The following is a 7947-nucleotide window of genomic DNA, read 5'->3' as shown; positions in this document are numbered from 1 at the left end:
TCTTACTCACCCGTCTTCACTCAAGTTACTCATCGCTACTCATTCACTCACCACAGCTACCAGTGTGGGAAGTTGACGTCACCATACGTGTGCTGAGACGATGCCAAGCCGTGTGTCTGACACCCCACAACACGCCAATCAACCCGTGAAGAACAACGCTATCACCACGTGCAACACCACTCACACCATTCCCACCACGGTAAAAATTAGTGAGTTACATAGTTACTTCATTTATACAATACACAGTGATAGACAATAAGCTTCTGCACAAACATGTAAAACGTGCTGTATAGTTACAGCTTAAATACACATACTTACTTCAGTTATCTGCATAACTCAAACACTAAATAATCACCAACAATAAATATTCTACACTGTATATATTCATTCATTTATTATAACATTTATTTACTACCAACGAGTGTTACCATTTATACCTACATAAAATACGTGTTTCATATATACAACTATACATTATTACATCTACAAAGTAATAAAGAAAATATACCATCACAGTTACTCAGTGAGCGATTAAAAGAACTGTATTAAACATTTATTAATTAAAGCTACCTAGTGGAAACATACAAATTAAGTTACAAGGTAAAAAAAAAAAATGGCCAACACAAATGACGTTAGCAAGAATGAACATCTTCAACACAATCGTGAAGACAATGATTTCCACACAGTGCTGACACACATATTACCCACGATAGGTACAAGTGAACAACAAGTCAGTGTATATAGTTAATACTGTATATAGTGTATATATTTTTTATATAAAATAACAAAATATGGGACTATATAATATCATTTTCAGTAATACCTGTGCAATATAAACTAAACTTTAAAAAAGTATCCCAAGGAAATTAGCCAGTAATTATGCAACCATGAACAACATAGAAAAAGCGTACACAAGCGAAGAAAAACAAACTATAGAAAATCAATACATAAAAAAAAAAAAAAAAGAAAGAAAAGTAAAACAGAAAAAAGAGAAATAGAGTAAGCTCACATAACAAACAAATGAAAATAAGTGTAAGTGTTACTACATATGCCAAAATACCACATAAACTACAAACAAAAAAACAAATTGTTGTCTCCACAAGCAAGTGGCATGACACATCATCACTATCATCGACCGCATCATATGTTAGGACTGCAATTATTACAATTATGTAATTCCATATTATAATTATGTAACGACAAACGATTACATTATGTTACACTTGCTACAATTATGTAACTACAAACAATATGTACCAATTTATGTGACAGTTGCATTAACAAGATGTAACTTTTATGTAACTTTAACTACAATTATGTAACTACAAACAATACTACAAACAATATGTACCATTTCTGTGACAGTTGCATTAACAAGATGTAACTTTTATGTAACTTTAACTACAATAATGTAACTACAAACGATATGTAACAATTATGTAACGACAAACGATTGCATTATGTTAACTTTGCCAATTAACAGTTGCATTAACAAGATGTAACTTTTATGTAACTTTAACTACAATTATAAGGCCAAGACACTTATATAAGGCCAACACAATTATGCATTAACACAATTTAAGTCATACAGTTATAGCACAATTCTGTATTACCAGTATCATCATACAAGTTAGGTGAAATATTAGACATTACTAAAGTGATAACTCTATGTAATGTATAACCTAGCAGTATTACCATTGCACAATTATATGCGTACGTCTGTTGTACATGCACGTCTTACAAAGTGTTATACAACAACCACTGCATTTATTCAAATATGTATACAACTTGTTTAATATGTAATATTACTGAATAATCACTATTTACTATGAATATTATATGTATACAATATTCATACAATTATGTTACTTTTACAATATTATGTATTTCACTTAATTAGCTTATAAGTTCATTATAATGTGTATATAATATATATTAATATGTTAGAACTATTAACTGTCGATGGTACGCCATTTTCGCGCGGCCGAGCTGTGTGTTAGGACTCCATATTATAATTGCAAATCATAATAGATAGATAGATAAATAGATAGATAGACAGCCCTATGCGAGCCTGGGAAGAGGAAATGAGCTTGCAAATTACACTGAGTAAAGCTGACGACAGTGGCCAGTAAGGAGATGATGCAGTTAGTTGTCAGCAGTCCAACTGTGAACAAAGACCTAGTGACGATACACACACATACACACATACACACAGGCTGCTAGAACTTTCCACTCACAAGGAACACACGTGACACACCCCTGCTACACCAGAATTTAGGAAAGAGAGCTCAGAAGGAGACAAGCCTTAGAACAGGCAGGTCAGAAAAAGGAAGGGCTTGGCAACTTGAGAGAGAGAGACAGAGAGAGAGAGACAAAGAGATAGCTAGCGGGACTGGACTCTATACTCCGCTCCGTGTGAGAGACTTGTTAATATTTCCAAGACAAATAAAAATAGTCCCATACTATTCTTTACCTCTCCTGTCACTACATGACAAATGGGAAGCTACTCCAAGATATAAAAACCGCTCGTCCATAAGTCTACTATATATATATATATAACTCAACCACAAAGGAACCACAAAGTCTTTTATGACATTTAGTCATTTTATGACAAACGTACTGTTTGACATAAAAAGACGAAATGTTGTGTCTTACGGATCAACTAACTGGTAAGGATGGTACAGTTGTAGACAAAAGTTTGCAGATGAGAAAGAGGTTCGGTTTTCCCTTTCTCACTTTCAGCGGCTGACTAATATTCTTAAGCCTAGACCGCTAAACTTCAATGCCTGTTACACTACAACTAAACATGGGTATATTATACCTTAGTTTGGAAAATTCACAAAAATATAGTAAATATGCAAATTTATTAAAGCTAAATTTAAGGCATCTTAATATTACCTAAACACTTAATTAATATAAATGAGGTATTTTCGGGAAATTTAGAAAAGAACATCCAACACTGTAAAATTGTCACCAAATTTTTGGAAAAAATTCACACACACACACACACACACACACACACACACACACACACACACACACACACACACACACACACACACACACACACACACAACTCCACCAAATTACCCCAAACTTCCCCAAACCCCTCCAAGCACTTCTGGCTCTGCTCCAAGGGGGTTATTAGCACCAAACCCATGTATAATATACCCAAATATGTCACTGGTCGGTTATATATCACTAAACTCGGGTGCACTATACCTGAACCCATTACTATGGACAATTCCCAACTAAGCAGCAGCACGACGTGACCTACCTCCTTGAGCACTGTGGGAACCCTGACGGTACTGAGGGTCCCAGCACACTGGCTTGGCGGGATCACTGTGTAACGCGAATGACACTGTGTAACGCGAATGATACCCAGGTTTAGTACTCTAGGATGCAGAAAGAGGTTTGTTATGTTTCTCTGCTCATGTGCTCTCTGATATGATGCGTCAGGGAAAAATGTGAGAATTATGTTCCAAGTGTGAATTAGACTTTGTGCAACGGTAGGCGTATACTAACGAGCCTGTAGTGCTAGGGAGAATGCAAACTATAAGAACGAGACTATAGTGGCCATTCCTAGTCAAGCAGACTTAACATCCTGCCACCCTAACTCACTTGCCTGGTGAACTCAATCTGAAGAAACAGTGCAGTGAAATCTTTAAAGCCAGTAGCTTCCCCAAATAAGGAGACTTTGTAGCACCTCTTACTTACCAGTATGTGTCTCCATACGGCACATTTAATCTCTCTCTCTCTCTCTCTCTCTCTCCTGTGATTTTGACGATGGAGAAGAGAGAGAGAACGGTAACTTTCTTTTTCCTGCACTCCACCGAGTAAATCTGATTTCATGTCATTAATTTCACTAGTTAATTTTACGTCTTAAATCTCAGTCAGGCCTAGTTATTTTTTTCCTTTGAAGCTGAGTATAAGGAAAAAGAAAAAACAATAAATTTTACTTTCTTCTTATAAATTCTATTCACATTCTGCTTTTCTCATATGGACGGTATTTTTTATCTACATGAATCTCACTTGTACTGCACGTAGCGGTCCCCTCTTATTGAAATTACTAGGCTTCGGTAACTAAGTGAATGGATATTACACGAGACAGAAGTTAACACGTGTCCTCCCATCTGCTGCTCGTGCTCCTTGAGTAACAAATGAAAGGTATAGTAACAATCGCACCCCGCTGACACCTTACTGTTTTGTATGAAATGAGATTAAAGGAGGCTAAGTTAGGCAAGTAGCTTTGTAGGTCAGGTAATACTAAGTCAGGTTAAATTAAGGTGTTGTCTTGTGAGTTAGGTGATGTTTCTGGTAGGTATTGTTAGGTTAGGTTCATGGTTTTATGAGTTACCTTAGGTGAGCTTACATTTCAATTAGGTAGACTGAGTTTGAGTACATTAGGTTAGTACAGACGGGTTTAGGTTCAGTCTATTGGAATTCAGTTTTGTTAGGGATGTAGTCTTGGGTTACCATAGGCTGGGTTCGCATTCCTGGGCTATGCAAGTTACGTGCACAATCTTAAGTTACATTAGGTTAGATTAGGTTAGGTTTGTTGCGTAATGAATTTAGGTTAGGCTTGGTCAGGATAATTTCGTTGCCAAGGGTCAGACTAGGTTAGGTTAGGTTAGGTTAGAGTAAATTACGGTTCATTCGTAATCTTGTGATTTAGGTGAAGTTAGTTTCAGGTTGGAATAGGTCCGCAATCTCATGTGTTTAGGAGGCTATCCAGCATTTCTTCCTTCCTATATATATTTCTCTATAAGGCACACTAGCATAAGTTTGCGTGTTAGTATCTACACACACACACACACACACACACACACACACACACACACACACACACTCGTGTGTGTATACATTATATATATATATATATATATATATATATATATATATATATATATATATATATATATATATATATATATATATATTGTTACGGAACAGAGATAGATAATGAACACTTCAAGTGAGAACACCAAAATCACTACTGTCCCGCAAAGTTCCAGGTTCAAAACAAAGGAGTTAGGTAAAATTACAAGTTAAAGTTCAATGCTCAAACTAACAACTAAACATTCAGGACTCATAAGGATAATGTAATGGCAAAAAAACAGGTTAAATGTATGGTTAACTGCAATAGCCTCTATTAACACGAAATTAGCAAGAGTAAATTTATCTAAGTCAGCCCTGATAAAATGAGAAAACCGGATAATGCTCAGTTAATGTAAGATATATTATTACAGATACAAAATATTATTAACAATGGCTGACAGTAAAACTTTACATTAATCACAAAAACCTCACTAGGCCTACGAATTAACACCTTATGCTATACAGTACAAGAAAAAATGTAATAATCACTTATACTCAAATTACACAGCAGCTAGATGGTTGGAGACTTCCTGAGCACTCACAAAATATTAACAACCGTACAGGGGAGGACAGAGATGTGAACAAAATGAGGAGTAGATCTAAGTGGCAATTAATGCAGAGACTGAGCTCATTATATAGGGGCCGGCAGAGCTTGATACACCTTGTAAGAAGGACGCGCAAATGAAGCCATAGGGGACAAAGAGTTGACACTCCTGCTCTGAACAACAGAAAGAACGACTTACTCTACCATAAGGGGGAGAAGGGGGGAGTGAGGCAGAACACGCAAGTCCGGTCACTATGGAAGCCACGAGGCTAATCGTGATCAAACATGCAGCATACTGTACGTTAGAATTATACAAAGGATGATGAAATCATAGGCTATGTAACAATATATATATATATATATATATATATATATATATATATATATATATATATATATATATATATATATATATATAAGAATACCGCTATAACGAGAATATTAAGACCTATTGCATGATGTCAACACTTTTCGTTTATTCTAGTACAATGACTTTCAGGGAGGTGAATAAAATCTTTCTTCGCAGTGTGGAAGGAAACACGAATTTCCTTTATTTTTTTTTTTTCCTCCACCAAAGCGTTGGTCATGATAAGCTTTATCATTTTGTGGTATAGGTTCTTATTGGCATAATAAAATCGTATGACGTCTGGCGAAAGTAAATTTAATGAAGGAAACTTTGCAGTAAAAGGGTTTACCATTTTATGCAATAATTAATATCATGTTCCCGGTATTGCTATCACCTGATGATTTTACTTATCTTTGAAGAGAGTTCTTGAACTACAGCACTTAAATCATTAACCTCAACACCACTAGGAGTCACTTCCGCGCTAAATAAAATCGTCTGAAGGTATCAGTAACAAAGCAGTAAAGTGCGTCACCGATTTTCATCACTTCAGTACCATGACGTCTATTTTTTTTTTTACTTGTGATCAGGCGATATTGCTCGGCTTAGGAGAGCCTTTTCGAGCTGGTGGGTTTAACACAGCAGTCATTTATCGGCTTAGTACGAGAGATCTTCCTTTGTCCATCTATCACCAGCCATATGTTGTCCTGTCATGAACCTACAGGACTGGGGATAAGCTGCTCAGTCCCAGTTTTTAAGGTGAGAATGACCAGCTCTACTCACACCTGAGAGACTTAATGAGAGCAATAAATTCCAACCTTCCTGTTCGGTTGAAACATGTTAATCAAGTAGGGTAGGGATTCTCAATCTGTGGGTCAAGGCCGCCTGAAGGCTTGCGAGATGAGTTTGAAGGGTTACGAGACAATTTCTAGGAAAAGAAGGAAAGAGAAAGGTAAAGAAAAAAAAATGTGATCGCTCTCTAGTCTTATGCTTTGGGGGGTATTGTATTAAAATATATGTATTCATTAGTTCTTAAATACAATAAATATGTAACGATTAATGGTAGATTACCAGTGGAGAAGGGAGAAAAAGTGAGCAGATGGAGAGAACACTTTAAGGAATTGTTGAACATAGAGGATGGAAGTAATGCGAGTATAAGTGGCTGAGGAATGGCTGGGAGAAGGAGGGAGGTGAGAAGACAGGAAGAAATCAGTAGGATAGAAGTTGTGGAAGCAATGAAGAAAGTTAAATTGGGGAAAGCCCCAGGAATTGATGGAGTGTGTGGTGAAATGCTGAAGCATGGGGGAAAGATTGTAGTAGAATGGACGTGGAAGATGTGTAGATTGGCCTGGGAGGAAGGTAGAGTCCCGTAGGATTGGAAGTCAGGTATAATTATTCACTTGTACAAAGGGAAAGGGGAAAAAGAAGTGTGTGGTAATCATAGGGGCATTTGTCTTCTTAGTATAATAGGAAAAGTGTATGGTAGGATACTTATTGACAGAGTTAGAGAAAGAACAGAGGAATTAGTTGGAGAAGAACAGGGAGGCTTTAGGAAGGGAAGAGGTTGTGTAGATCAGATATTCATTCTTAGATCTTTAGTGGAAAAGTTTCTAGAAAAGAGAAAGAAGTTGCATGCAGCTTTCATGGATTTGGAGAAAGCATATGACAGGGTGGATAGACAAGGATTGTAGAAAGTATTAAGAATATATGGAGTAGATGGGAAGTTGTTGAATGCTGTGAAGAGTATGTATGATGGTGCTAAGGCTGCAGTGCGTGTGGACGGTGAACTAAGTGAATTTTCCTCTTTGAAGGTTGGGTTGAAAAAGGGATGTGTCATGTCTCCATGGTTGTTCAGTCTGTACATGAATGGGGTAATAAATGAGGTACAAGGTAGGGTAGTTGATGTTGGAGTGGCCCTGGTGAGAGAGGGTAGTGTTTGGAAACTCCCTGTACTGTTGCTTGCAGATGGTACTGTGTTGTTGAGTGAAGACGAAGGGGAGCTGCAAGGCTTGGTGTATGAGTTTAGGAAAGTGTGTAAGAAACGGAATCTAAAGGTGAATGTAGGGAAGAGTAAAGTGATGGTCTTTGAGAGAGTTGAAGTCAGTGAATGTACAGCGAAGTTGGATGGTGAGGAATTGGAAAATGTGAGCACGTTTAAGTACTTGGGTAGTGTGATGAGTAA

This window comes from Coenobita brevimanus, chromosome 110 (genome assembly GCF_032717465.1).
Source record: "Coenobita brevimanus isolate Jiangsu-jjx chromosome 110, ASM3271746v2, whole genome shotgun sequence".
Taxonomy (NCBI): Eukaryota; Metazoa; Arthropoda; class Malacostraca; order Decapoda; family Coenobitidae; genus Coenobita; species Coenobita brevimanus.
Note: the sequence above shows the minus strand (reverse complement) of the source record.